Source organism: Aethalodelphis obliquidens, unplaced genomic scaffold (assembly GCF_003676395.1).
Source record: "Aethalodelphis obliquidens isolate GAN/ISIS:26980383/991018 unplaced genomic scaffold, ASM367639v1 scaffold41, whole genome shotgun sequence".
Lineage (NCBI taxonomy): Eukaryota > Metazoa > Chordata > Mammalia > Artiodactyla > Delphinidae > Aethalodelphis > Aethalodelphis obliquidens.
In genome coordinates, this window is record NW_020837985.1 from 6,003,265 (window position 1) to 6,031,159 (window position 27,895).

Below are 27,895 nucleotides of genomic sequence, written 5' to 3' on the forward strand. Positions count from 1 at the left end.
TCATTCCTGATCACTGGACTAAGTTCACCCATTCAGAAAGGCACCACATCCTCTGCTCTATCCTTCCTTTGCTTTGGCTACACAACATTCTTGGTCAGTTGTCTCAAATACCAACTAACGCTGACTACTCACCTAGCCTTTCATCTCTTAGATTACCAAATGCTGTAAATAGAACACTGGACTGCTGAAAGAAGACTTCCTCTTATTGCTGGAAATGCAGTCCACCTCCTCAGCTTTTTCCTCAACTCATAAGTTTATTTAAAGCAAAAGGACCTTTTCTGGCCTTCTCTTTCACCTTTCAGTCATAACTTCTCTGTTCAAATCTTGCCCCTATTTGTGGCATGCCCTCATAAAATATGGTGCAGTGAAAAGAGAGTAGACTTTGGGGCCAAACCAACCGGGGTTCAAATCCAACTCTGATAATTGCCACCTGTGTGACTCTGGGAAATTAAATCACCCTCTCTGAGCTTCAGTGTCTTGGCTAGCACAGAGAGTTGTTGTGACCGTTAATTGAGTCATTGTGTTTAAAACATCTAATTCTCACAGAATGATTCTTTTTTAGCTATCCAGCTAGTGCTTTAAAGCCTATTTGATCATGACAAAAACAACTCAGATAGAAAGGACGCTGCAGCCTCACCTCAGACAAATGAGTAGAAACTCACATTGTCAATTACGATCTCAGTCCTCCTCACTGAGGCATCTGACACAGACACATGTTGTGTTTTTATTAATATTTTATTTAGCCAACATACTATTACAGAAGCCAATCTATTCTCCATGAACTTCTCTTTAACTTTTTTTTTTTTGCGGTACGCGGGCCTCTCACTGTTGTGGCCTCTCCCGTTGTGGAGCACAGGCTCCGGACGCACAGGCTCAGCGGCCATGGCTCACGGGGGCCCAGCCGCTCCGCGGCATGTGGGATCTTCCCGGACCGGAGCACGAACCTGCGTCCCCTGCATCGGCAGGCAGACTCTCAACCACTGCGCCACCAGGGAAGCTCTCTTTAACTTTTTTAATTAGCTTATTAATGGGATTGGGGAGATGGATATCATTTAATGGGACATTTCTCCCTCCCTCTGAAGAGCATGACATTCATAAATCAAAGAGGTCTTACATTTGCATCCAGCCAAGGGACTGGCTCTGATAAGATGATTTGTACTCCTAAATTCTGGACTTCTGTGAAGTCTGAGCAGTAAAGGAGAGAGGAAGATTAAACAGAGGTGGGGCAAGGAGACAGACAGGTGAGGGTCTGTGGATGAGAAAGCAGAAGCAAAGCTGACCCTAAAATAGATTAATTAAACATAACTTGATAATGTGAGCCTGGGTCGTGGGGAAGGAGGGCTGGAAGATGGGACAGACAGAGTAACAGCCAAGTATCTGGATCAGGGCCCTTCCAGTCTGACAGGCAGGGTGGAGAGTTTCCTGTGAGCTGGAGGAAATGGAGTGCCTGCCTCCTGAATGTTTGTCATTGTGTGAGGGTACAGAGCTTCAAAAGGCACAGTCCTTCACCTAGAAGAACCAATGATCTATCGAAGGAGAAGGACTTTCGGTACAATATTATCAGAACACTGTTAAATGCTATGCTAAATGCCATAATGGAAATATGTTCTATGAGCATTGATGCTGAAAATATAAAGTCTTTCTGGGGAGGTAAGGAATGGCATCGCAGAGGAAGAGCCTGGCTTAAGTCCGTTCACTAGAAGCACAGCCTGAGATGGGGATTAATTTAGGGTGTACTCTTAGAGGAGCCAAGTAGTAAGGGAAGTAGGATAGGACAGGGCAAGGACCTATGCAAAGATGCACTTTCAAATTGCACCACAGAGGTTGTCCTATCTAACGCAAGGGGCCTGAGTTTTTATTTCTCTTCATCAGTCAGTCATTTGCCCTGAGTGGGTGTGTGTCTGTGTGGTCACATCCTGGACATCTCTAGGAAAGACAAGGGCAATATTTCTGGGGAAGGGAGCTATGAGTGGTTAGCTTTAGCATCCAGTGCCTGCAGCCCCTGACAGATGAGTGTACCCAGCGCTGTACATGGACACTGGGCCAGAGGCTCACAGCATTGCTAGAGTGACATTTGAGGTGGCTACCTTGCTGTGATGGGTTGGAGGATGTTCCAGCATTCCATGGAGAAGCAAAAGTATGTGCAATGGCCTGAAAAATTTGCGGGATCAGTTTTCCTTAGAGGGGCCAGTAGTCAGGTGTGCATGAGATGGGAGTGTGGGAGAGGTGATCAGAGATGAGGCTGAGAGAATGATGGTTAACAGCCTGGGTTTGGGAGTGGAACAAATCAGGGTTTGAATTCTGGCTGTTGCTTATTGACTGTGCGACCTTAAGCAAGATACATTACTTTTCCTAGCTTCAGTGTCCTCATCTGATAAATGGGTATGATAAGACTACCTTTCAGGATTGTTGTAAGAATGAAATGAGATAATGAAAGTAAACCATTGAGCAGAGGACCTGTGACGTATTAACTTTCAATAAATGGTAGTTATCTTAATTATTATAAAGCTGGAAACAGTGGCTGATTTTGAAGATCTTGAATTGTATTTAAAGGAGTTTGGATTTTATCCAGAAATGATAATCATGATGATGATGATGATGATGGTGATTCTAATGGCAATAATAGCAACAACAGTAGCAGCGGCAATAAAAGCTAAGAGATGAAGTGGGGAGCCAGTGAGCATCTTTTAAAAAGTAGGGAATTTGCAGGTCTGTGCTTGAGAAAGATATTTTGGTCAGCCCTGTGGAGAACGGATTGGTGATAGGAAGAGAAAACAGGTAGGAGAACCAGCTATGGGGCTCTCTCAATAGTCTAGGCAAGAGGGTTTGAATTTGGTCAAAAGTGGGGGCCAGGAAGGGACCGAGCCAAGACCAGAGTGAAGCCAATGAAATCCTGTAGCAACTGAGCTCAAATTGCATGCTTGGGACTCTGCCACCACTCAGATGAACCACTTCTACTACACATAGTCCAAATGCAGTAGAGCGTAGTATCCTGCTCTGGGTATGGTCTTTTATTAATGGAAAATTGGCTTTGTGATATGCAGGTTGCCCCTGGTAAGGATGATTTCAGTGATGCTCATGAGCCTTCTCTGTCACCTTTATTGAGTTTCTGTGGACTCAAATTCATTAATAAAGGAACAAAAGGGGAACCTGGGCATATTTTACTCTCATCATTATCTGGAAGAGTCTTTCGATGAAGCTCATTGAGCATGATGACATCACTGTTTCTGCTGAAAGCCCATCTCTATATAGATTGACCTTGTTTATAATCCTTGATGAAAATGGGGAAACATGCTGTATTAAGTTGGTCTCATAAAAGCCCTCTATGGAGGAAATCAATAGATAAATGCAAATAAAAAAACTCGCAGTCAACTTGGTTGAGTTTCCGCCTTGTCTTCAGAAGCAAGATGGTTAGAAGAGAACGTCATACCTCTAGATTATACTGAGCTAGGTTTGATGGCATGTCATATTTTTTCCAGCTCTAACATTCTGACTCTATGACTTCCCAAATTATACCTATAATAAGAGAAGTTAATAGCGCTAACATTTATTGAATCATCATTCTGTGGCAGGCACTGTGTTAACCGCTTTACTTAGATTTCATGGTAACCATATGCAGTAGCTACTATTGCAATTTCCATTTTACAGATGGGGATACTGAGGATCGATGAAGTCAAACAAAGTGGGGCAGGGGCTGGGATTGAGAGGAAGAGTCCAATGTAGCTGGTTCCAATCTCTGTGAGCTCTGATTTCTGCCCCTTGCCTCTTCTTTTTGCTCATTTTTAAGGACACTAATCTTTTGACATTCAGAACTAATTCCCCATCAGGTCATTTAACAGGTAACCATTAAAAGCCCTGTATGTTTTCTAACCTCTCTGGTTGTCAATGGACTATCACAATGCATGCTCTTCCCATGGACCATAGGGACATGATCTCACATTGTCCTGTGCTAGTATCTGTTTATTGAATGGGTGGGATTCATTGCCTCCCAATCACACTTTGGGGGAAATGCCATCCCCTGTTATGCCCATCATGATTTTTTAGCTCATGCTGATCACTTCTTGTCTGAACTGAACCCCTAAATATCTGTCTCTATTCCATGTTACAGCATTTGTTAATATAGACCATTGTCCTGCTTCATACTTGAAACTATATTTACCCAGCCAGATTGTAGGCTTCCTGAGGGCCAGAACCAATATTATTTTTTTCCTAGAACCTTCTTCTTCCTTCCCTATACACCTTCTCCATAATATAAGGCATGGAGAAGCATAGTAATTACAGATTTATTAGAGATTCTTTCCTTTTGTAGAAATAAGATAGTGAAGAGAGAGTGAGAGAAACTATTTCCTGGAAAAGAAGATATCCTATTTCCTGTGCCAAGTAGTTTTCTTGTTAATAGTATTCCACTCTCAAATCTCCCTGTTCAAGGATGGAGAACCTATTACAACCATCTGCATAAATAATATATGCTAAAAGCCTTCTCTGTGCCACAAATATTGACCTTGTTTAATAATTGATGATGAACTCCATACTACCCTGGAACCATGCTGACACAGTTTTGTGTCCTTGCTACAAACTCATATTTATAGCTTTTGTTTCCTTAAGCCTGAAATTTACCTAAATTTCTTTATGGAAGGGTATTTTCCCCCTGGGGCTCTAATATGATACTAGAAACTGAATTCAGTAAGGCAAGTATAGTGGAAATGAAAGGGAGGAATCTCACTCCATCATTGTAAAGAAAGTCAAGCTTTCTCCTTTAAATCATGTTCCTGATAGGTGGCTCTTTTTGTCATAATATTTCAGAACTTGACTTTTGCCAAATAATAATACAAAACAGCTAAGATTTAGTGAACATTTACTAAGTACCAGGTTCCCTTGAAAGCACTTAACTTGTATTGTCTGATTTAATCCTTAAAAGACCTCCAGGAGAGAAGAACTGTGATTATTTCTATCCTACAGATGAGAAAACTGGGTTATGGGAGGTTAGGTAATGTTTTAAACACACAGAGGAAGTGGCAGGGTTATGATTCCAATATCAACAGTCTGAATCAAAACCTTATGCTCTAAAACACTATGACAAACTGACTTCCTGCTTGTATATCCCATGTAGTGGAAAACGGCTGAGTTTGCTTTCTAATCATCACTTCTTATGGGAACAGCCCTTCACTTTTCCCTTAGAAACCATTACTGCTAAGCTTTCTGTTCACACCTGGTTCATAGGAACTAATTTAATGATAGGACTCTGACCTAAGTCCAGTATGAGATTGATTGTAAAAATGATCTCAATTTTTCACCTTCCCTGTATCCATGCCCTTGCAATGTGACTTTAAACCTCTTCCCAGTTCCTCCCAGTCCTTTCAATATGGACTGGCTTTGTGACTTAACAGGACAAATACATTGCAGCAGAAGTAATGTACTAATTCTAAGTATTGACTTCAATTTGACTTGTGTATTTCCACCCTCTCTCTTAGAACCATGCAACTGCCATGAGAAAAGTCTGGGCTAAGTTTTTGGAGGGTGAGAGACACAGGAGGAGAGCCTGGTTGTTCTAGCTAACGTTACTCTAGAACAACCAGTCTGCCGTTGCCCAAACAAGTTGAGAGCCCAGACGAGATCAGCAGCCAGTTGTCCCACAGCTGACTTCAGATGCACCAATGAGTCCCACTGAGACTATCAGAACCACTAGTCCCACCTGCAGACTCATGAGCAATAATGAAATATCATTGTCCTAAATGATGAGTTTTAGGGTGATTGGTTAGGAAGCAATAGGTTAACTAGTACATCTGACTAGCAGAAACCTTTTGAAATTTTTCTGTAGCTATTAGGAAAGAATTGATATCAATTTATTTATATTGTTAAGCTATTAGGATTTAAAATGAAATTATTGGTGGTCATTTTTGCCTGAAGAAAAGATTACTTGAAAAAATGCCAACACAAAAGAAACAGTATGAAAGATTAAAGAAAAATATTTCTGATAACATTCTTTGATCACCTGGATGCACCAATGCCTGAAGCCAAAGCTTGAATTTTCTTGTAAGATGAGGTAATAAATTTCCTTTTTGGCTTAAAACACTGTCCCTTATTAACACAAGAGTTCTGATTAATGTGATGACTATAGACTTTACAATAGCTTTTAATGAACATCATCAAATTCCTTACCTTTCTCCACCCCTTTTCTCATACATGTCCTCATCCTGGAATGTCCTCTTCTCATATCTTTACCCATACTGTTATCATTTGAAGTCCAAGCCTTGCTTCAAAATCTTATGAAAGTAAAAGGTGGAAGATTTATATGATTTGAAGAGAAACCAGAGAAATTATTTGCAAATCATATATTTGATAAGGGATTAATATTCAACATACACAAAGAATTCATACAACTCAGTAGCACCCCCCACCCCACCAATCCATCTGATTAAAAATGGGCAAAGGAACTGAATAGACATTTTTCCAAAGAAGACACACAAATGGCCGATAGATACACAAAAAGGTGCTCATTACCACTAATCATCATGGAAATGCAAGTCAAAACTGCAATGAGCTATCACCTCACAGGTGTTATAATGGCTGTCATCAAAAAGACAAAAGATAGCAAGTGTTGGCAAGGATTCAGAGAACAAGGAACTTTTGTGCATTCTTGGTGGGAATGTAAATTGGTGCAGCTACGATGGAAAACAGTATGAAGTGTCCTCAAAAACTTAAAAATAGAATCACCACGTGATCAAGCAATTCCACTTCTGGGTATATATCCAAAAGTATTGAAAGCTAGATATTGAAGAGGTATATGCACTACCATGTTCATTGCATCATTATTCATGGTAGCCAAGATATGGAAACAACCTAAGTACCCATGAATGAGTAAATGAATAAAGATGTTTCATATATACATATATGAATACTATTCAGCCTTCAGAGAAAGAAGGAAATCTTGCCATTTGCAACAACATGGATGGACCTTGAGGGCATTATGCATAAGTGAAATAAGCTAGACAGAGAAAAGACAGATACTGCATGGTATCACTTATATGTGGAATTAAAAAAATACAAAGTGAAACTCAAAGAAACAGAGAATAGAAGAATGGTTGCCAGGGGCTGGAGGATCAGAGAAATAGGGAGAGTTTGGTAAAAGGTACAAACTTTCAGTTACAAGATGAATAAGGTCTGAGGATCCAATGTATTGAATATAATATGGTGACTATTGTTGATAATACTGTACTGTGTGATTGAAATTGCTAACAGTAGAACTTAAACGTTCTCACCCAAAATGTAAAAAAGATAAATATGTAAGGTGATGGATATGATAATTAACTAGATGGGAGAAATCCTTTCACATGTGTATGTATATTAAATCATCATGATGTATACTTTAAATATATTATAATTTTATTTGTCAATTATACCTCAATAAGACTGAAAAACTCTTATGAAAGTAAGGTCAAAGATCCAAAATGAGGTTAATTAGCAGGAATGGGAATGGAAGATACTAAGGATGGAGTAGGAGAAATACTACACCTTGGAGCAGTTATGAGCAAAAGTCAGAATCATTGATTCATTCACTGAACAAATAGTTGTTGAGTAAGTCTATATATCCATGCTAGGTTTTGGAATATAGAGAAGGCAGATAATTTTCCTGCCCCTAGGAAACTTAATTTTTAGAGGAAGAGACAGATACACACAATAAGTGCACAATTTCAGACAAAGATAAATGTTTAACTTCAATGACTGAGGCAGTAGGAAGGCAGTGACTCACATGGAACTGGCATGGATGGGTGGTCCTGGAAACCTCTCTGAGAAGTGATATTGATTAGAGGCTTAGAGAATGAGAAGCAGCCAGCTTGAAATAATCTGAAGGAAAAGCACTTCAGGCAGGGGGAAATCAGTACAAAGGTATGAGAGAAACCTAAGATCTTGTGTTTTGAGGACAAGGGAAAAAGTACAATAAAGTGAGGTGAAAGTGGGAGGGCAAGAGATGAAGTTGGGGGATTTGTCCAGAGTCTTTAGGCGATAGTTTATAAGGAGTTTGGATTTTATTCTGAGTGTGAAGGTAAGCTGTTGAGGGTTTTTTGTTTGTTTGTTTTCTGTTTGTTTTCATTATTTTTTGTGGTACGCGGGCCTCTCACTGCTGTGGCCTCTCCCGTTGCGGAGCACAGGCTCCGGACGCGCAGGCTCAGCGGCCATGGCTCACAGGCCCAGCCGCTCCACGGCATGTGGGATCCTCCCGGTCCGGGGCAAGAACCCGTGTCCCCTGCATCGGCAGGCGGACCCTCAACCACTGTGCCACCAGGGAAGCCCCAAAATGAGTGTCTTTTATACCTTTTTTTTACTTTTGCATTTAAAGACAAAATAAACTTATGATAAATAGCCAAGACATATTCGAACTCACATATACATATATGTTAACTTTATAAAATTAGAGTCATCATGCTCTGTATCTAAGATTATCTGCATTTTCACTTGACACTAAATTATTCATTCAGCAAATAGCTATTGAATAGGAACTCTCTTCCAAGTAATTTTCTAGGAAATGGGGGTTAAAACAAGGGGCGAAAGAGACAAAAATATTACGGCCCTCATGAAGCATACATCCCAGGTTGGAGAGACAAAAATAAACACGATTAGCAGAATGTATAGATTTCAGGTGGTAATAGGAGCTAAGGGGAAATGCAAGAGAGTATTGGGAGGGGCTGACATTTTTAGAGATGAAACTTATGGCATACTTCTATTATCTTAAATAATTAACCAAACATTTTAATGACTCCTCAATATTCATTATGTTAACTAAACCTTAAAACCCCTATTTTTAATGACAGCATATATTCCTTGTATTTAATATTCCTATTGAACTTGGACATTTTGATTTCTTTTAATTTTCTCTATTATATGTAATTATATATAATTCTCTGCAGACACCAAGGTTTCTTGTATTTCCTTCAGCATGTGCTTACTTAAGGCTCTTGAAACCTGTACCAAACTACCTTCCACAAAGGAGTTATAATTTGTATTCCAGACATCAGTGTTTGAGAATGCCTTACAGCTGAACACTTACTTGGGGCTCTTCCTTCATGAGATACAGAGGCAAGAAAACATTGTCAACTCTAAAAGGACTTACTACACATTTATTTTTGAACTAGGAAAGTTTACAAGATGCACTGAGCCCGTTAGCAGCATGTAAAAGAGGGAAAATTGAGAAACAGAAGAAAGAAGTGACTTGGCTAGATCATTGGAGAATTAGTGACAACATCTGGACTATATCCCAGATTATTTAATTCTCAGTCCAAGGTTCTTTTCACTCCTTCATTCAATAATTCCCATCAAGTGGACAAACAAGGTGTTCAGTGGAAATTTCTGTATGAGCAACAATATTAATTTTAATGTATCACCTCAAGGTCTATGTACCATGTTGCTCCTTACCCTTTTCTGTGGGAATCTTATTTATATTGGAGAGATCCAGGCAGCTATACAGGGTTCAGCACCAAGGAGAGCTCCAGCAAGCCTGTGGCCCTTGATGTTATACAAACTTTGAAGCTTATATCATGAATAATTTAGTATTGTCTGTCTTTGGAGAAGAACTTTCTAAGCTTTAGGAGATCTGGCATATTAACATGGGTCCTGATCTCTTAGCATAGAGTCATAGATTTCTCCACAGAGCCTACTAGCTGTTCACCCACATCAGGTCGGCCATGGAACTGGCTTCTAGCTAATGGAATATGAGCAGAAATGATGTGTTCCACCTCCAGGTCTGGACATAAAACCTCCCATGCAAATTCTTCTAAGATCTTTTCTACTGAGATGGTGACACAGAGCAAACTTGGAAGTCACATGTTGAACATGACAAAGCCATTGCAAACCTAGGTTTTTAAGTGGCTGAGTAGGGAAGAGCCACAGATAACCTGGATACCCCACCCTGGGCATAAGAAAGAAATAGACATCTTGTTCTGTAAGCCAATGAATTCTCTGGGTTCTTTCTGTTACAGTAATTTACAATAATTACCTTATCCTGCCCTAATATGGTTCGTTCTTCTATTAACACAAAAGCTTTCTGCATTTGATTGAAATCTGTGCCCCCACAACAGTTGCTATTCACAATTGATTGTGTATCCCACAAATCACCTCTCCTTACTTACACCTGCTTTTCTTCTGGCACATTTATCTCACCTGTTAATGTATATAAAATTGTAAAGCCACATATTTTGGATTTTTTCATCTCTTTTCCACAAACGCTCATCATCATACCTATCTTAAAATTTCTTATCGTTTCTTTCCTTCTTCTGCTGGAAGAGATACTCATACTTTCAATTCTATCTCCTCTCATCACCCCCTTGAGAACTTGATATAACAGTTATCAGCTATTTTCCTTAGAGCACCAATCTCTCTATGTTGCAGCCAACCCTTCTGCCTACCACGATGGTTTGCTTTTCATTAGCAGATCAATCCCCTTACCTCTCTTTTTCTTCTTTCTCTTTGCACTTCTATCTTTACTTCCATCCTATCTCCATTCACCACCAAACTATGAGAAAGGTCAATTCACACCTACTACATTGACTTTCAATACAGTTTCTTCCTTTCCCTTGAGATCTGATGTTCTCCATGTTTTTTGAGGCTGGAATTGCTCTTGCTATCACATTATCGGTGGTTTCTCAGTTCTACTATCTTGACCACTGTGTACATTTTGACCTTGTTCAGCACTTTTTCCTCTCCTTCTTTTGTCTTTAAGCTAATGGAAATCTCCAACTTTTCTACATGTTTCTGTTTCTTCTTTGTTGATTCTTCTCCCTCTGGCTTTACACCACATGCATATTTTTTCTTAGGCTCTTACTTCAGCATCCATGAGCTGTTCTCTCTTTCCAATACTATTTCCCTGTGGCTCTGGTTGTATCGAAGTAATTCCTGGGCTTCAAATTTACACAGTTCCTGTCACATTGCTCTTGCTATTTCCTCTTGCATTCATTTTCCAAATATTCGTTACAGTTATATCCCTTCTTCTAGTTACCAATCAAACATTATACCCTCTATGAAGCTTTCTCTGAATCTCCCAGATGAAAGTTCTACTGCTGTCTAAAATCATTTTACACTTTATTTATACCTCTACCATGAAATATTTTGTAATGTGATTATTTGAATAGAGCCAGACACATAGTTGGCCGTCACCAGTAACTCCTTCCTAAGAGGAAGAAGAATGAAGAGATTGAAAGGTACTTTTTGCCTGGATTATTTTGTGCATCTGCAACCAAATAGCACATGCACTGTCTGTGACCGTCAGGATCTTGAATCTAAATTGCAGTTAACCTCCACGAAACCTCATGCATCAAGCTCTGGGTGTGTTCTGTGCCATTTTCCCCTTTCTTTTTGGAGGATGATGAATCAGACTCATCATGGTATTCAATTAATTCCACAGAGCTGACTCCTGAGGGAGTTTGTACCCAGTGTCCTCTAACTGATGATCAATCATGCTCTTGTTGTTGGTACCCAAGGCAGCAGGCAGCAGGCCTGTGACACGCTCCAGGTTGTCGAACAGAATGTGTCCCCATCCAAGCAGGAAAGGTTCTGGTGACCTTTGATGGCATTTGAGAGAAGTCATTTGCTCTGGCTTTTCTGAGGCCATATTGATCTCTGCCCAGGATTCAATTTTAGACAAACAGGCAACATAATTTATGTAAACTGGGCAGGTAATTAAACTCTCCTCCGAGGCAAAAAGGTCAGAGCAGAATATTTAAAGTTTTATTTCTAAGTAGAAGCGGTTAGCTAAAAAAAGAGAGAGAAATCTCACTGGGGTTGTCATGTTGCCAACTGTTACCCTATAAATTATATGACCCAGATTATCTTCCTAAGAATGGATCTGAGTTCTTTTTGCTGAAGGAGCTAAAAAAGGCAAAAATACTCATTAAAGACAAAGTTTGCATATTCAAAACGACTGAGGAGTAGTAGACTTAGTGCTAGATTGTGATGAAATCTTCCAATAACTTTTTCAGAGTGATTTCCAGACAATAACAAGTTTAAATGAAACTTGGAAGTACAGCATAAAGAATTTCCCTTCCCTCCCCCGAAACCATTTGAGAGTAATTTGCCAACATGATGTCCCATCACCCTCAAATCATTCAATATTTATTTTCTGTACATAAGAACATTCTTCTCTATGATCACGAAATAGCTGTCAAAATCAGAAGGTAATATTGATACATTACTGCTATCTAATCCTCAAGCCCCAATTAAGTTTCTCCAAGTATTCTACAATAGTTGTTTTTAGATAGCATGTCTCTAGTTTTTTTCAGCTTGGAACAATTTCTCAGTCTTCCTTGCACTTTAATGACCTTGATATTTTTGAAATGTTACCAGCCAGTTATTTTGTAGGACGTCCCTTATATGGGTTGGTCTGCCGTTTCTTTGTCAGTAGATTCATGATATGCACCTTTGGTAGGAATACCATTGAACTGGTGCTGTGTCCTTCTTCTTGCTTCCTGTCAGGTCACACATCATTTCCACTTGTCCTGTTACTAGGGATATTAACATTGACCACTTGATTAAGTGGACTCTATCGGTCTTCTCCATTGTAAAATTATTCCTCTTTCCTTTGTGGTTAATGAGTGTTTTGAAGGGAGGTATTATGTATGAAACTATGTAAATATCCCATTATTCATCAACCTTTCAATTTATTCATTGATATACTTACATCAGTGTAGACACTTGGATTCTTCTTTTATTCAATAGGTCATAGTCCATTACTCTTATTATTTCTTGATGCTCTAATTATCTGTGATTTGACAAATGGGAGCCCTTCTAGCTTGGCACATGTGTCCTCTTGATATGTTCCCATCCATCTTTGCATACTTCTTTATACTGGCCAAAAAAAGGTGCTCCAGGCTCATTCTGTACTGTCCCTGTCTCAGCCCTAGATTCAGCCATTTCTCCAAGTAACTCTGACTCCTTTTACTGGCAAACAGTACTATTTAGAAACCAAGATGCAACTGCTATGTTTGATCATTGCTATTGGGATGACTCAGCTCTTAGGTCCTTTCTGTGGACAGAGATAGGGAATATATGCACATACTCTAGATATACACACATACACATTTACATCATCCTCATTGCTGTGTTCATCTATTTATATATTAAAAACCATGAGATTATATCAGCACCTCCAATTCCAATTTGACACTCCAGGGTTCATTCTGGTTTCCTCTCTTTTTATATTTAGAACTCTCTTTCTATTATTAATAGTGAGAATCTCGAATCCATTACCCTTAATGCATTTACTTATTTGATCATTCTCTCTGCATGTAAACCATCCCTTGCCACAAGGGCCACCCTTCACTTTTGCAAAGATCATCTGTTCACCCTGCTTGGGCTCTCATACCCTCCAGTGGACCCCTGTCACAGCCAAGCCCCAATCCCTCCTGGGGACCCTCCTCACCTGCCCAGGTTATGACACACCTCTCTGCCTACATTTCTATTCCTCTCTCTGCTGCATAGATGCCTTCCTCTCCTCGCTTGAGCTCAAATCTCCCAGGCTGGGCTGCTGCTGCCATTCCCCTGTATGGATACCTTCTTCCCCCTGCCCAGGCTCTGGTGCCCTGCATTGGGCCAACCTCTTCCCCCAAGTAGAAACCCTCCCCTGCCTTCTCAGGCTCTGACACTGTGCTGGGATGCCCTCAACATCAATGTTTCCTCACTCTTCCTGGGCTCTGACATCCTGTACCTGATTGCCCATACCACCATCCCCCTACGTGTAGGTTCCTCTTACCCTGTTCAGGCTCCAGTAACCCCGCAGGGTAACACTCCCACACAAATGCCTTCCAGAGGCCAGTCAGACTCTGACATCCTTGTCAGGCTGCCCCTCCCCTGGGGTGCCCTCCAACACCTGATTGGGCTCCCATCCTCTGTGCTGGGCAGCCCTGCCAAGCAGATACTCTGCTTACTCTGCTCAGACTCTAACTCCTGTGCTGGGCTACCTTAATCTGCCTCTTCCACCCACAGATACCTGCCTTACTCAGCCCCACCGAATCATTTTGCATTAAATTATTTGGGAAGGAAACAGGAAAAGAAACCTATTTTAAAAGAAATTATTATTATTTTTAACTTTGAATTTGAAAATGACTTTTATTTTTTTTAGTTAAAAAGTTCTGTCATATTTGTCAGAACTCGGTCTGACAAAGAAACTAGGATATTTCAGTATGCATTTCTATTTTCCAAAACAATTCTAACCTCTTTGCTATCTCGTGGTCTAAGAAAAGCCTTTGGTTTCTATCATCTTCCTAGGTAGGTGTGATCTTCTGACATTATGATATTAACATCTGTAAAAGCAGTATTCCCAGCAGAAAACAGATGGTATGTGGAAATTAGGATAATGTATGTAGAGTCTAGTAAAGTTACTACTTATAAAGTTGTGGGTAAAGTTAATATCCACAAGGGATCATGCTGGACCTTGGAGGTAGTAACTATAGAGAAACAACACCATCTCTGGGCCTTGTGTCTTTGGATCTCTACTTACAGTCCTGAGGTTCAGTCACTGCACCCGGTCCTGGCGTGGGTGGATTGTCCTAGCTCCCTTCTTAGAGAGCCAGGGAGCATCTGGTCTCATTCATTCTAAATTTTTCCAAGTTACTGTGTGTAATCAGGAGAACATTTCTTCTCCTTTTAAAGTGTGGCTTCCCCCACGTCTTGTCCTTTATTCTCCCCTCTCTGTGTTTTCCATACAGTGACTCCTCCAAGTTCCAGGTCCTTACATATTAAGGCATAAATAAGAGAGAGAAAAAAGCAAGAAAAAAAAAAACTGTGGGAGTTCTGAGACACCGTTTTCTTTTTCTTGAATCAGTCTGGGTTTCAAGGTTATTATCTCCCTGTAGACTTAAGCAAACAGCACTTTATTTCGGAACTCAGAGCTTGACAGTGATGTCTTCCTTCCAAGCATCGTTAGGTAGAAAATGGCTGCAGAACAGTCAGGAACAACCAGGGGTCCTTAGGAATCAACACATCATAGAGATTCTTCCACTATACGCACAGGCCGTGAGATGTGTATTATTAACTCTATTTTACAGGTGAGGAAAACTAGGGTTCAAATAAACTATGTAATTTTTCCTGAAGACATATAGCCTTTCATGGCAGGTTTGGGATTCAAACCTAGCTTTGACTGTAAATACGTTCCTTCTCCACTATTGCCTGTTGTTGCCCTGTCTCTCTCCACTATGTGATATGATAAGCTGTAAGTTATTCACACAATAAACATTCTCATGATTGCCTATGCAGGTCTCAAAATAACAGCTTGTTGTGAAAACTAAGATCATTTTGTGTCTGTGCATACGAACAAATGACATTTGGTGGTCATAGTTCTTTTTTTTTTTTTTGACACCTTAACTAATTTCAGCTGTTTAAAATGTGGAGTAGTTGAGGTTGCTTAACCTGTCTTATGGGTTATTGATAGATTTAGAGTCAAATTTCCAGTCATTGTGAAGCATAACCATCCCTATGCTAACTCAGTGATCACTAGAGAGAAGGTGGCGCTATAGCAAGTCTTTGAGAATCGGTGGCCACCACTGAGGTGCAGGGCTGAGATAGCTCTTCAGTCAAGAACTTGCTGTTTATTTGTGGGGAGTGACGTCAGATGACATACTCTAGCTATAGAACCCTTGGATTGGCCAGGGCATTTGAGCAAGGCTGTACTCCTGGGGCATTAGGACCTAACCGTTTTTGCCCAGTGGTGGCTTGTGGAGGGATGTCCGTGCTCTAACAGGTAGTCTTTGCTCTGGTGCTCTCTGAGGGGTTGACTGAGACTTTGTCAGATCTGCATTGCAGTCTGAGGCTCTCCCTGCCCTGTCCTACTTCCTCCCCTTGTTACCATTCACAGGCTTCTTCCCACCACCCACTCCATAAGCCTCTTGCACTTGTAACTCTGTCTCAACATCCATTCCCGGAAGGCTCATTTGATGCAGAACTACTAAAGAGAGGTTTTTTTTAAAGCGATTTTTATTTATTTATTTATTTATGGCTGCTTTGGGCCTTCGTTTCTGTGCGCGGACTTTCTCATCCCGGACCAGGGCTTCAACCCGTGTGCCCTGCGCTGGCAAGCGGATTCTTAACCACTGTGCCACCGGGGAAGTCCGAGAACTACTAAAGAGAGGTTTACTCTTTTGGCTCAAGGGTATATCGGTAGTAACATGAACAAAAGTCAAGCCCAAGGCTATCAGGCTCAATTCATCACATCACCTCGTTGTATCTGAGGAAGTGAGAAGAGTCGGTAGATAGTAGTGTGTCAGGAATTTAGAGAGCTCAGCAAAACTGGGTTGGAAGCAGTGGGGTGTACTGAAAATGAGAATAAGTGAGAGGTTTAGTCCAAGTAGTCTATTTAGGCGGCAAACTATGACTCATCCTGAAAGAAAGTCAAGGCCGGCCAAGCCTGTTTATTTCCTGTGCAGCCAAACTGTTCCCTTCTCCATGTTCCCATCTTTCTCTGTTCCTATGTCGGTCAAAGCACTTATCAGATATTGATTTAAAAAACACGTCTTTCTTTAACATAATCGCATGCATGCTAGAGCAGCAATGTCCACACCTCAGGGCTTTCCAGAACTCACCACAGCGCAGCATGGTGTCAGTGCTTCCTAGCTGCTCAAACAATGTTTACTGAGTAAACGTATGAATAATTACATATGAAAGTCCCTGCTATATCAGTTTCTAATTATGTGTTCTAATCACATCAGATTATTTCTTTAGAATTCACTGGACTGACATTAAGGCCCTACAAGAGAGAACAGTCAACCTTCTCTGTTTTAGCTGGAGACAGAGTTTGCCTGCAAATCCGCTATGGCACAGTGAAGTAAGTCTCCATAGAAGAGAGACCTCGGCTGGCCTGGCTGACAGGAAGTTAGTCAGAATGGATTTGCCACTGGGAGAGTCAGCAACAGCTATATCATCTTGGTATTAGTCAAATTAGTAACAACATAGCTACTGCTTTCAATAACCATCCTCTCTTCACTAAACACCTCACTGACCACTTTTTCTGTTCATCTAACCTTTTCATCAGAAATGTGCTTCAGATATTTGGTTATAGCATACCTTTGAATGTTCAGTCCTAAATCTACCTAAATTCATACTATTCTGTTCTGTAAAGTTCTTATTTGCATTGGTATAATTATTGGACATTATTCCATTCCCAACACTAGTATTAGTAAATGACTTGACTTCATTTAATTTCTTTTTGCTTACTTTATCTTAAACATATGTGTTTATAGCATCATTTTGGGGGGTCTAAAGTTGTAATCTTAGAAACAGGAATGATAATCACATTCATGTGTAGAAGACTCTGTATTTTACAAAGAACTATCACATATATTAGCTCCCGGGTGTAAGGACAGTTGTAGTACAAATCCATGTGCATTAAGAGATTTGCATGAGTTCGTTACCAAGGTCCCTTGGTCTGTTTAAGGATGGGTAATTACGATATACTTTGATGATAGTGATTATGAGGCCTTTTTGAACATTCTCAATATGCTAAAGGATGTGAAAAATGTATTCCTGATGAAACACATTCCTGAAAATAACTTTTTTCTATGGCAGTATAGTGTATACACCACCTTCCCAGTCATCCCTGGAAGGTGGAGGTTACAGGAATTTGGACAGAGCATTTGATGCCAATTTCCTCCCACTCCACTGAATGCAAGTTCTTTGATTCTCCTTCTGAACTAGCTTCATGGTTGGCGTACAGTGTAGATGAACAGCACTACAGATGACACTGCTTTCTAGCTCTCTCTGTCCCAAACAGAGTGGACACCTGGGACCAGACTTTCTCAGGCTCAGTAAGATATGCTGCTTCCCATATAGGCTATCACTTCACTGTGTCTCAGAAGACAACAGTGAACATTAACTTTAAGACACAGGGGCTTTGTTTCAAATTCTGGCCGTGTCATTCATTAGATGTATGATATCATGTAAGTCACTTAGCTTCTCTGAGCCTCTGTTTCCTCCTGGGTAAAACGAAGACAGTGTCAATCTGTAATGGATATTTATTGATATTCCTACCTTGCATCCATTCTTTCCCTCCATTCCACTGTTATGGCAACAATATCACAATTTTGTTTTGATGGTACGATTCCACCCCACTCTTGGTTCTTGGGCTTTGAATGAATTTGTCTCTGTCTTTCCCAGGGTACAAACAGGTGACCTAGGTTAAGGCTAAGCCAGTACAATCTAGAGCATCATCCCTCAGGCTTTGATGATTGGCTTAGAGCTGGTCACATGATCTAAGTCTGGCCAATCGAAACCAGGAAAATTGAATTCTGGTAGATATTTTCTGAGCTGATGGAACGAATAGATTCTCTTGTCTGCTGGATTGAGTGCTATATTTGTGAGTTTGAGCTAAGTGCTATCATTCACCACAAGGACTCTGAGAACAGAGTCTATCTAGAAGACGAAGATGGAGAAAAAGATCCCAGGGATATCATTTGAGACTTGGTTGAGCCATGTCTACGGCTCTTGGATTCTGACCTGAATTTGCAGGCAAGTTAATAAATTTTCTTTCTTGTTTGAGCCAGTCTGAGCTGGGTTTTCTGTCACTTGAAAGTATGAGTTTAAATTGATAAAATTATCTCTAAAGGGTTGTTGCAAGGATAAAATGAATGATTATGAAAAGCACTAATCCAGAGGAGACTCTCAATAAATAGAAGCAATTATTGTGGTTTCATCTTCAGGTTTTTTCTAAATGCTACACTCTTTCCATAATAACGATTGGAGTCGTCTCAAAACCTGAAAGCTCTCCAGGGATCTGGGCAGAACCAGGTGATGCAGGTTTGTGTGTATTTTCAAAAGTTCAAAGCATCAAGCCAAAATACCAGTTACTCTGATGCAGGCTGAGTATTCATCCTCAGAAGTACATATGCAGCAAACACACACACACACAAATGTACAAAACTCTATAAACATTCATTCCCATATCCAATGACTATGTAAGTCTCCCTAGGGTAACAAGGAAAGAACAAAACTTGGCATAACCTATCAGATTAATTCAATGGAGTGTCCAAAGTAGATTATGTTAATTCCAAGAGTAATTTTTAATATTTGTAATGTAATGTATTACTTGGTAAGATTGTGAAACCTTCTGACAGCTTATTAGCCAGTGCCATTAAAACCAAACGTCAACTTTATCAACTGCTGTCAGCGAAATTAGCAATGAAACAGTCTCCAGGGGATGGACATTCAATTTGTGTTGGATAATGGTATGAATAATCACTTGGATTTATATAGCACCTTTTCTCTGAAGGGTTTAAAGAGTTTACAAACATTTACTCTCACAGTATCCCTGAATAGAAAGAAGGGGCCAACTTTATTGCCCCTATGTGGTTTGTGGTCACTTTACAGCTTTGAGATTGTGGAGCCAGTGCTCACAATAGGGTTTACATCACCCCTAGCTACTTTTCTTGCAGTTAGGATATAATGCCACTGGGTGTGGAAAAATGCCTATATAGAAGAGACTAATAACAGAAAAAAGAGAATGAAATGGTTTTCCATTTTATTATATTGAAACATTAAACTGTAGCTATTACTAAGTACAGTTAATCACAAAGAGTGACTAATTATCATGTTTGTAAAAATTAACGTACAATTTTGAAGAAATGAAAAGCAGAGACATAGACAAAGTTAGAAGAGACCTTATAGAAAACCAAGTTCAGTGCCCTTATTTAAGCATTATGCATTTTGGTGACCATTTTTGCATTTTCTCCCAAGCGTCCATTCATCTTCTTGGTTATGACATTCCAATTTTCCTCTGGGAGTCATGTTTTCCCATACTCTGTCCATGCAGTTTGGGTGGGGATGAAACTAATCCTGAGTCTTGGAGTAGTGACCTGATCCAAACTTGGCTAATGAGAGGACTGTATCCTTCTGGCTACCCCTGCTTTAGAGATAAGCATGTGATCCCAACAGGGCAGTGAGAGAAATACCTGCAACTTTTCCTATAACTATCAGGAAAGAGATTTTCCTTTTTCACTGAAGTTGCTAATCTGGTAAAGTATGAGCCTAAAGCCATCTTGCCCTCCAAATTAGAAGAGCCTTCCTGAGAATAAAAGCACTATAGGAGGCAGAAGAGCTATAAAGGGAAAAAGAACGAATATGATTCTCAGTGACCCCACTCTAGCTCCTGGGTCCAGCTGTGTGTGAACCCTATCCTCTTATACGAGCCAAATTGAATGGGCTTTGAGCATTTGCTAATCAAAGAGATCTTATGCATGTGATGCTTACTAAACCATACATGTCATGGATTGCTAATTAGCCTAAAGTTGCTTTCCTTTTGGGTAGATGTGCAGTCAGGATGGGCTAAGGTTTGCTGTGGTAACAAACACTGCTGAAATCTTAGTAGTTTACAACTACAATTTGTTTTTGTTTTTGTTTTTCCAGCTGAAATACAAGTCTATAGAGGGTGGGCTAGAGGCCCTTTGCCTTCTTGGTAAAGGTTACACCTGTCAGAATGGCTGTAGTCAAAAAGACCACACATAACAAATGTTAACAAGTATATGGAGAAAAAGGAACCCTTGTACACTGTTGGTGGAAATGTGTACTAGTGTAGCCATAGTGGAAAACAGTATGGATGTTCCTCAAAAAACTAAAAATAGAACTACCATGTGGGTATATATCTATGTGACTACTTTTTGAATGATGGCATGTGAACAGAAGTGGTGAACACCATTTGGAAAGGAACCATAAAACTTTCTGACTAATCACCCATTCTATGGTAACGGTGGAAGTCATATACTGAAAACAGTGACATCATAAGTTATGAAGAGCTAGGATCACTGAATCATTGTTTAAAGGAGAGCTACCCAGGAGAGCCAGAGATCTCCATAGGCCCATGCAGTAAGTAAGGAATAAGCTATGTGCTAATCCACTAAGTGTTTATTTATCCTTTCTTTAAATTTTATAGCTAATGTGGATTTTCCCTCTAATATATCAGAACATATAGAAATGATCTCAACCATTTCTTACCAATTGCTACCTTGGATTGCAATGATATAGGAGTACCAAAAGGGGAATTTAAATCTAAGTAGTCAGAAAAGTCTTTCTAGAGAGTTGAGTAGAATACAAATTTGATGTACCTCCACTGAATAAATGTGATTTTCATCCTGTGCATCTCAGTACACAAACTAGCACATGGAAAGAAAAAAATGTCAGGGATATGAAATCCTTCCACAAAGTGGTCTTCTTTCACCTCAGAAACCCTGAGTAGAGTCTCTGTCTTTGTCTCTAATTCTTGAGACAAATTCTTTCCTGTCTAGCAGTATTCCTCCTTCCTACACTCTTTCCAAGTCGAGCCTTTTTTTTTTCATATAGCAACAGTGAGTTCATGTCTTTCAACAAGTTAGAGTCTAAAGTCAGTGTTTAAAATGAGATTGTGTATATAATTAAAATTACGCTGGGAAGTGCAACAGGAACAAGAGAGATTCTGTCTGTCTTCCAATCCCTGATATTGACTCAGGTTGCTCACTCTATTCATAGTTAGCCATCCACGTAGACTTTACCCATCTCCCAGAAAATGACATTTCCCTCCTGAGCACCCAAATGCTTTGTGTCATAGCCCCAGGGACTAACTCAGGGACGAGTCTTGCTTATTGCACCCTAGCCAGAATCAGTTCACTTAGTTTTCCCTATTTTCTAAAAAAATCCTCCACATGTCTTCATTCTTGTCCTCGTGATTCATGTTCAACAACAAAAAAAATGCCTTCTTCTCATAAACACTAGATATCAGAAGACTAATTCGCAGGAAGAAGTTGTGATTGCCTCAAGAAAGTTTTATTTATGTTAAATTCAATCTTTGAAGGTGTCCGTGTTTAAATGTGCCACTGTTTCAAAACACAGTAATCCTTGTAGGCGTAAGCAGAGTGCATTTGGCTATCTTGGGCCATCAGGAAGGAATGGAGAATAAAAGTGGGATAGCAAGTGTCTTGCTGCAGAGCACAAATAGAAATATAGTGGGAATAAGACAGGTTTAAATTTGGGGCATTTTTAATTAGACTTAATCTTGTTCAATAGTAATTTTTGTATATGGGACTCTTCTAAGCTGGAGACTTTATTCCAACAAAAATACACATATGCACATAATTTAATATGTTGCCTATGATCCTAGGAGAACTATAATTTTTGAGGTCCCTGCATGGATTCGTTAAGAACTTTTGATCTAATCTACCTTAACACCTAGGATGGGATTTGTTTGAGAATTCCAAGTTGCAATCTATAAAAATACTTTTCTAAGACTCCAAGATTTATGAGTATTAAATTCTGAGAATATAGGACTGTTACATGACAATTCAACCAAAAATACAATCCAAATACCTTTTCACTTGAATAATGCTTTGGAAAAAATTCTGGTAAAGTGTCTTCTGATGTCCCCATGGATGACGTTTTGACAAGTTTTGCCCAGGATGACATTATTGGCAGATGACTTGTGGAATAAGTTTGAGTGGCTATACTTGAAGAATATTAATAGTGGCTCAGTGTCACAGGGGAGAAGCGTCTCAAGCAGAGAATGAGGACTAAAAACTATTGAATAGTTTTGTCTGTTATTTAGGAGATGCCATAGAAGGGAGAAATATGAAATATAAAGATTATACAGGGCTTCCCTGGTGGCGCAGTGGTTGAGAGGCCACCTGCCGATGCAGGGGACACGGGTTCATGCCCCGGTCCGGGAAGATCCCACATGCCGTGGAGCGGCTGGGCCCGTGAGCCATGGCCGCTGAGCGTGTGCGTCCGGAGCCTGTGCTCCGAGGCCACAACAGTGAGAGGCCCACGTACCACCAAAAAAAAAAAAAAAAAAAAAAAAGATTATACAATTCAAAATTTCCTTAAAAATTAAAATTTTGGAAGAAACCAAAGAGGTGAATTAGAAAATTAAAGTCCAACATTTAGGATGATGCCATGAATTCCATTCATGGAAATATATTGAATAGATGGCCATCTTACACATCTTCCCACCACAACTGAGGATACTGTTGGCAATTCTGCCTAAGAGACATCAATGAATTTGAGCAAGCGCAAGTGTGAGCATCCAGTATGGTAGGTGGTGTGGGGTAAGAGTAGACCTGGTCTAGAAATCATAAAGATTGGCTTTAAGAAATGAGGGACCTTTTTCAAGAGTAAAGAAGACCACAGAGAAAGAGAAATCTGCTCTCAAATATTGGGTTGTCCAAAAAATTCATTCGGGTCTTTCTGTAAGATGTTGTAGAGAATCTGTGTTCTGAGTGGCTTCTGGTGGTGAGTCTCCAGTTTGTATATGGAAGTCATAGGAGGTACTTTTCATCTGTTCTGAGGGAATAAAAGTCTACCTTCAGTTCCTTATCATGTAATAATTTGTCTGGGTGTCTGTTGGGCTCTCAGTATGGTTTTGCATGTAATTACAGGATTATCATTGACCAAGTTTACTAAAGAAATAGTGCTAACATTCTGTGGGTGGTTAGATTGAGGGTCCCTAAGATTCTTAGGTCTTTACAACTCTAATACTTTATATCTGTGATTTATTGTAAGCCTTAAAACCATAGTCAAGTGAGAAGGACTGCAATTTAATGGTTAGCATTGGCAATAAAATGATAAGGAAATAAGGATTCATACATTTCAGTAATTATTGTTCTGTGGTCTCGATATAGAACATATTAGATTTTTTTTAGAACCAGGTGTTTGATAAGTATTTCTAATTAAATAACTATTATTTGTTGAATGCCTATATGCTAGATGTGTATATAACTAACACCTATGAGGTAGATGTGGCATTATTTCCTATGTATAGAATTTAAATAAAAGGGTCAAGGATGTCCAACGAGTACGTGGCAGGGCTAAGATTCAAAGTCCAGGTGCTTAACCAATCTGCCATTTTGACACCTCAGTTTTCTGGGGCTATAACATGTTGGGCTTAGCATACATAGTCTTTAGGAGTCTCTATCTTGGTCCATTTATTGTGGGTCATTTTCTCTGCTTGAATCCTTTAAACACTAATAGGACCAATACAAATGTCTGAACTTGACAAACATTTGAAAAGCAAACATCAATGAGAAACATATAAAACCCTTTAGTGGGCTCTCAGGAGTTTTCTTAAATGAATCAGAGGAAGCTGAGAGGGGAACATCTAGCTGACCATTAGCACACGCTTTGAAGAGTCACAGATGTGATGCTTTTTAAAGTAGATTTGCATTTGTTAAAGGTCACTCTCCACTGAGTATTTGCACTTAAGTCTAAGACATAAGAAGGCCACTTTACCTCCTTCCTCCAATTTGTCTGTTCCATGATCAATATCAGAGTCTAGACTAGGACGACTACAGAATCTTACTGCTGGTTAATTTCCCAGAAGATTAACTGGATTTCCTGAAATATCTGGGGTGGGAAGCACAGAGAAGTGCACCGGAGTGACAAATGTCCTTATGCCACACTAAGATGCACCATTAACAGAGCTGGATGCTTCCTGTCATCTTTATACACAACCTTACTGAGATCTTCCTGCAAAATGTTTATGTATGAAATAAAGAAAATACTACAAGACTGAGTCACAGAGCCCTGCATCTGAAGAAAAGTCAAAGATGTACATGGCATTTCACACTCTGTCTAGCAATGGTCTGAAGGTGTGCTCCTCCCACCAGGCTTCTTCTCTCTGGTGGAGCTTCTTGTCGTCCATCAGAAGGCTCTGCTCAGTCTCAGGCTCAAGCACCAAAGTTATCTTTTTTATATATATATAAAGTTATTTATTTTATTTATGGCTGCGTTGGGTCTTCATTGCTGCGTGCGGGCTTTCTCTGGTTGCGCTGAGCGGGGGCTAATCTTCGTTTTGGTGCGTGGGCTTCTCATTGCGGTGGCTTTTCTTGTTGCGGAGCCCGGGCACTAGGTATGCGGGCTTCAGAGTTGTGGCATTCGGGCTCAGTAGTTGTGGTGCACGGGCTTAGTTGCTCCGCAGCATGTGGGATCTTCCCAGACCAGGGGTCAAACCCATGTCCCCTGCATTGGCAGGTGGATTCATAACCACTGTGCCACCAGGGAAGTCCCCAAAGTTATCTTTATTCATGGGGCTTAAAATAGGTTCACAGGAGTCCCTCTCAGGATACAGCCCTGAGTTCTTCTTCCGCTTAGTCCTGTCCTACCTAAGATCTTCAGTTCCAGTGACTGGACCTCTGCCTTGCCTGAGATAATGTTCTAATTTATATATATATAGGTTTTAGGTATTTACTTCTCTTTTTTTTTCCCTGTGTCTGCATCCCTGTGCCTTTGAAGACTAGATCCTTGGGGCCCCAGCTCTAACTACATGTGGATACTTCTTCCATTTAACAAAAATGTATTGAATACCTACTATGTGCTGGAAAACACAGGGATGAACAAGACAGAGACATTTTCTGCTCTCATGGAGCTTATAGTCCAGGAGAAGGAGATGACAATAAACATATCAATTAAATAAACAAGATAGACAAGATGGCTAAGAGGAGGCCACGGCTGAGCAGATACTCAGTGAGCTAAGGGAGTAAGAGTACAAACACGTGGGAGAAGCTATTCAAGGTGGAAGGCAGTGAAAACAAAGTGAATCGGGAAGCCTATGCTTGGTGTGTTTGAGAAAAGTTATAAGGCCAGCAGAACATAAAAAGGGGCAGAGTGGGCGTGAATGAGGCTGGAGGTGTAGCCCAGGGTTCTGACCTGATTCAGTAAGTCTTGGGTTGATTTCAGGTTTTGCGTTCTTTGAAACACAGGCTGGAGGACAACTGGTGGAGAACCCTGGAGGCCACGGTACAGATGTTTTCTTAACTCCATCAGTGATAGAAGCCTCTTGAGAATTTTGAGCAGTAAAAGAATGGCCTGATCTGAATTACATGTTAAATGGATCACTCAGCGGTAGGAAGAATGAGGTGTGGAGAGACAGAAAGTGGAAGCAGGAAGACAAGTTATAAAGTTCTTGCTACCATCTAGGAAACGGAGGGCAGTCACTTGACTGGGTCCCCAGCAGTGCAATTGGTGAGAAATTGTTGGATTAAGGATACATTTTCTAGCAAAGCCAGCGGGACTCCCTGATGAAATAGATGTGGGATGTGAGAGGAAGAAAGAGATCAAAAATGATTCCAAGAATTTTGGCCTGAACAAATGGATAGAGATTAGGGCTATTCCTGAGATGGGAGGAAACACTGGGAGAGAAGAAAGTTTCAGTAAGAGGTAGAAGTCAAGAGCTCTGCTTTAGACAGATTAAGTTTGAGCTGCCCATTAGCGTGCATGTGGAGATGTCAGGTAGGTATCTGGATCTATATACCTGGAACTCAGAGAAAATATCGGGGGAGAGACTTAAATTTGAGAGTCATCAATGTACAGAAAAGTACTTCCTAATCTTTTTCACAACATGGCACATTAAAAATTAAATATTATTTTGCTTATATTGAAGTAAATGAAGAAACTGTTTATGATTAGAGGTGGTAAGCTTGGAGACTCCAGATGTCCTAGAAATAATCAATATTTCCTTATATGTCTTACCCACATGATAGCTACCTAGGTATTTAATAGGAGCTAACTTTTTTTAAAAAATGAAATTGGTTTCTTATTTTTTGGCCACGCTGCGAGGCTCATGGGATCTTAATTCCCCGGCCAGGGATTGAACCCAGGCCACAGTAGTGAAAGCGCCGTGTCCTAACGGCAGAGTCCCTAGACACCAAGGAACTCCCAGGAGCTAACATTTTTTAAAGCTTTCACTATGTGCCAGGTACCATGCTGTCTGCTCCCAGATCTATTCTTCACCCAGATCCATCCTTCTCTGTACTACTGAGAAGTAAGTTTGGCTAATAGTAGGTGCTAGTGGGAAAAGTCAGTGTATTTTGACCACCCTTTAGGGATTGGCAACAGCGGACAGCCCCTTCCTTTAAGCTCCCATTTCTCGCTGTACAATCCCCATCATTCTGGCTGCCATCTGTAGCCCTGGCTTCTGTGCTTTGGTAAGTTTCACAGTGTCCCTTCACTCTTAGCAGTGGTACTGGCTTCCTACTGCTGTGCATCTCTGAGGTGTCTCATTGTCCCATATTTCACTTCTCTGACTTCTCATCACTGATGTAGCTAATACCAAGTGTTAAATTCTCTTTATTGAAATATCTAAAGTGATGCCTGTGTCCTGGCTAGACACCGCCAGACTCATATGTTACGTTCTTTACATAAATTATCTTGTTCAATTCTTGACCTGATCAGTGGGTGAATTGGGTGGGTAGGAACTATCATAATTATTACCATTTTTCAGCTGAGAACATTCCATTGAAAGGATGTGTGTTACTCATCGAACAACTAGTAAATGGTGAAGTCAAAGTCTGAATCCCAGAAATTCAACTCCAGAAACCATACCACCTGACTTTTATGCTGTATTGTCTCCTTTGAACAAGTACCTGGATTCTGCATTTCTCCTATGCATTTGACCTATAGTTTGCTTTCCTGAAGCTTGCATCCCTTACTTTTATTCTAGCTTCTAACAGTAACTTTGATTATAAGATTAACCTCTTCTGGGTCTGGCATCTAATGGATATCTTCCCTCCTCCCAACCCTGATAGCTGTTCCCAGCATGTCATCCATTTTTTAAAGGCTGAGTTGATAAAACTCAAGGTTATACAACTAGGAAACAGGAAAAGCCACTTTCAAATCCAGGTTAATTTGAGTTTCAATCCAGTTCCATCATTTCAAATAGTGTTGCCTAGAGTAACTTCTTTGCCTTTGTTAGAATGAAATAGAAATATATCATTGGCTACTGAGAAGAGTAAGTGAGTTAACATATGCTAACTGTAACAGTTCTTTGCACATAGATGGTACTCGACTGTTAGCTGTAATTAATCAAAATATACCAGGTTTACCTGCTTGTTCAATTGCTTATTTGACATCTTTATTTGGTCTTGTATCTTAAACTCAACTTACTATCTTCTCTCTCCTCTCGTATCTG

At 40.2% G+C, this 27,895-nt stretch overlaps 1 long non-coding RNA gene across 1 annotated transcript in view; it reads right to left on the reverse strand.

Moving 5' to 3' along the window:
- Positions 1-978: 978 nt before the first annotated feature.
- The window catches only part of LOC113633838 (uncharacterized), a 91,098-nt gene continuing 64,181 nt past the window's right edge, over positions 979-27,895 (reverse strand). The window contains exon 3 of the long non-coding RNA XR_003438371.1: positions 979-6,263. This is a non-coding gene — a long non-coding RNA (uncharacterized LOC113633838). The remainder of the gene's footprint in view (positions 6,264-27,895) is intronic.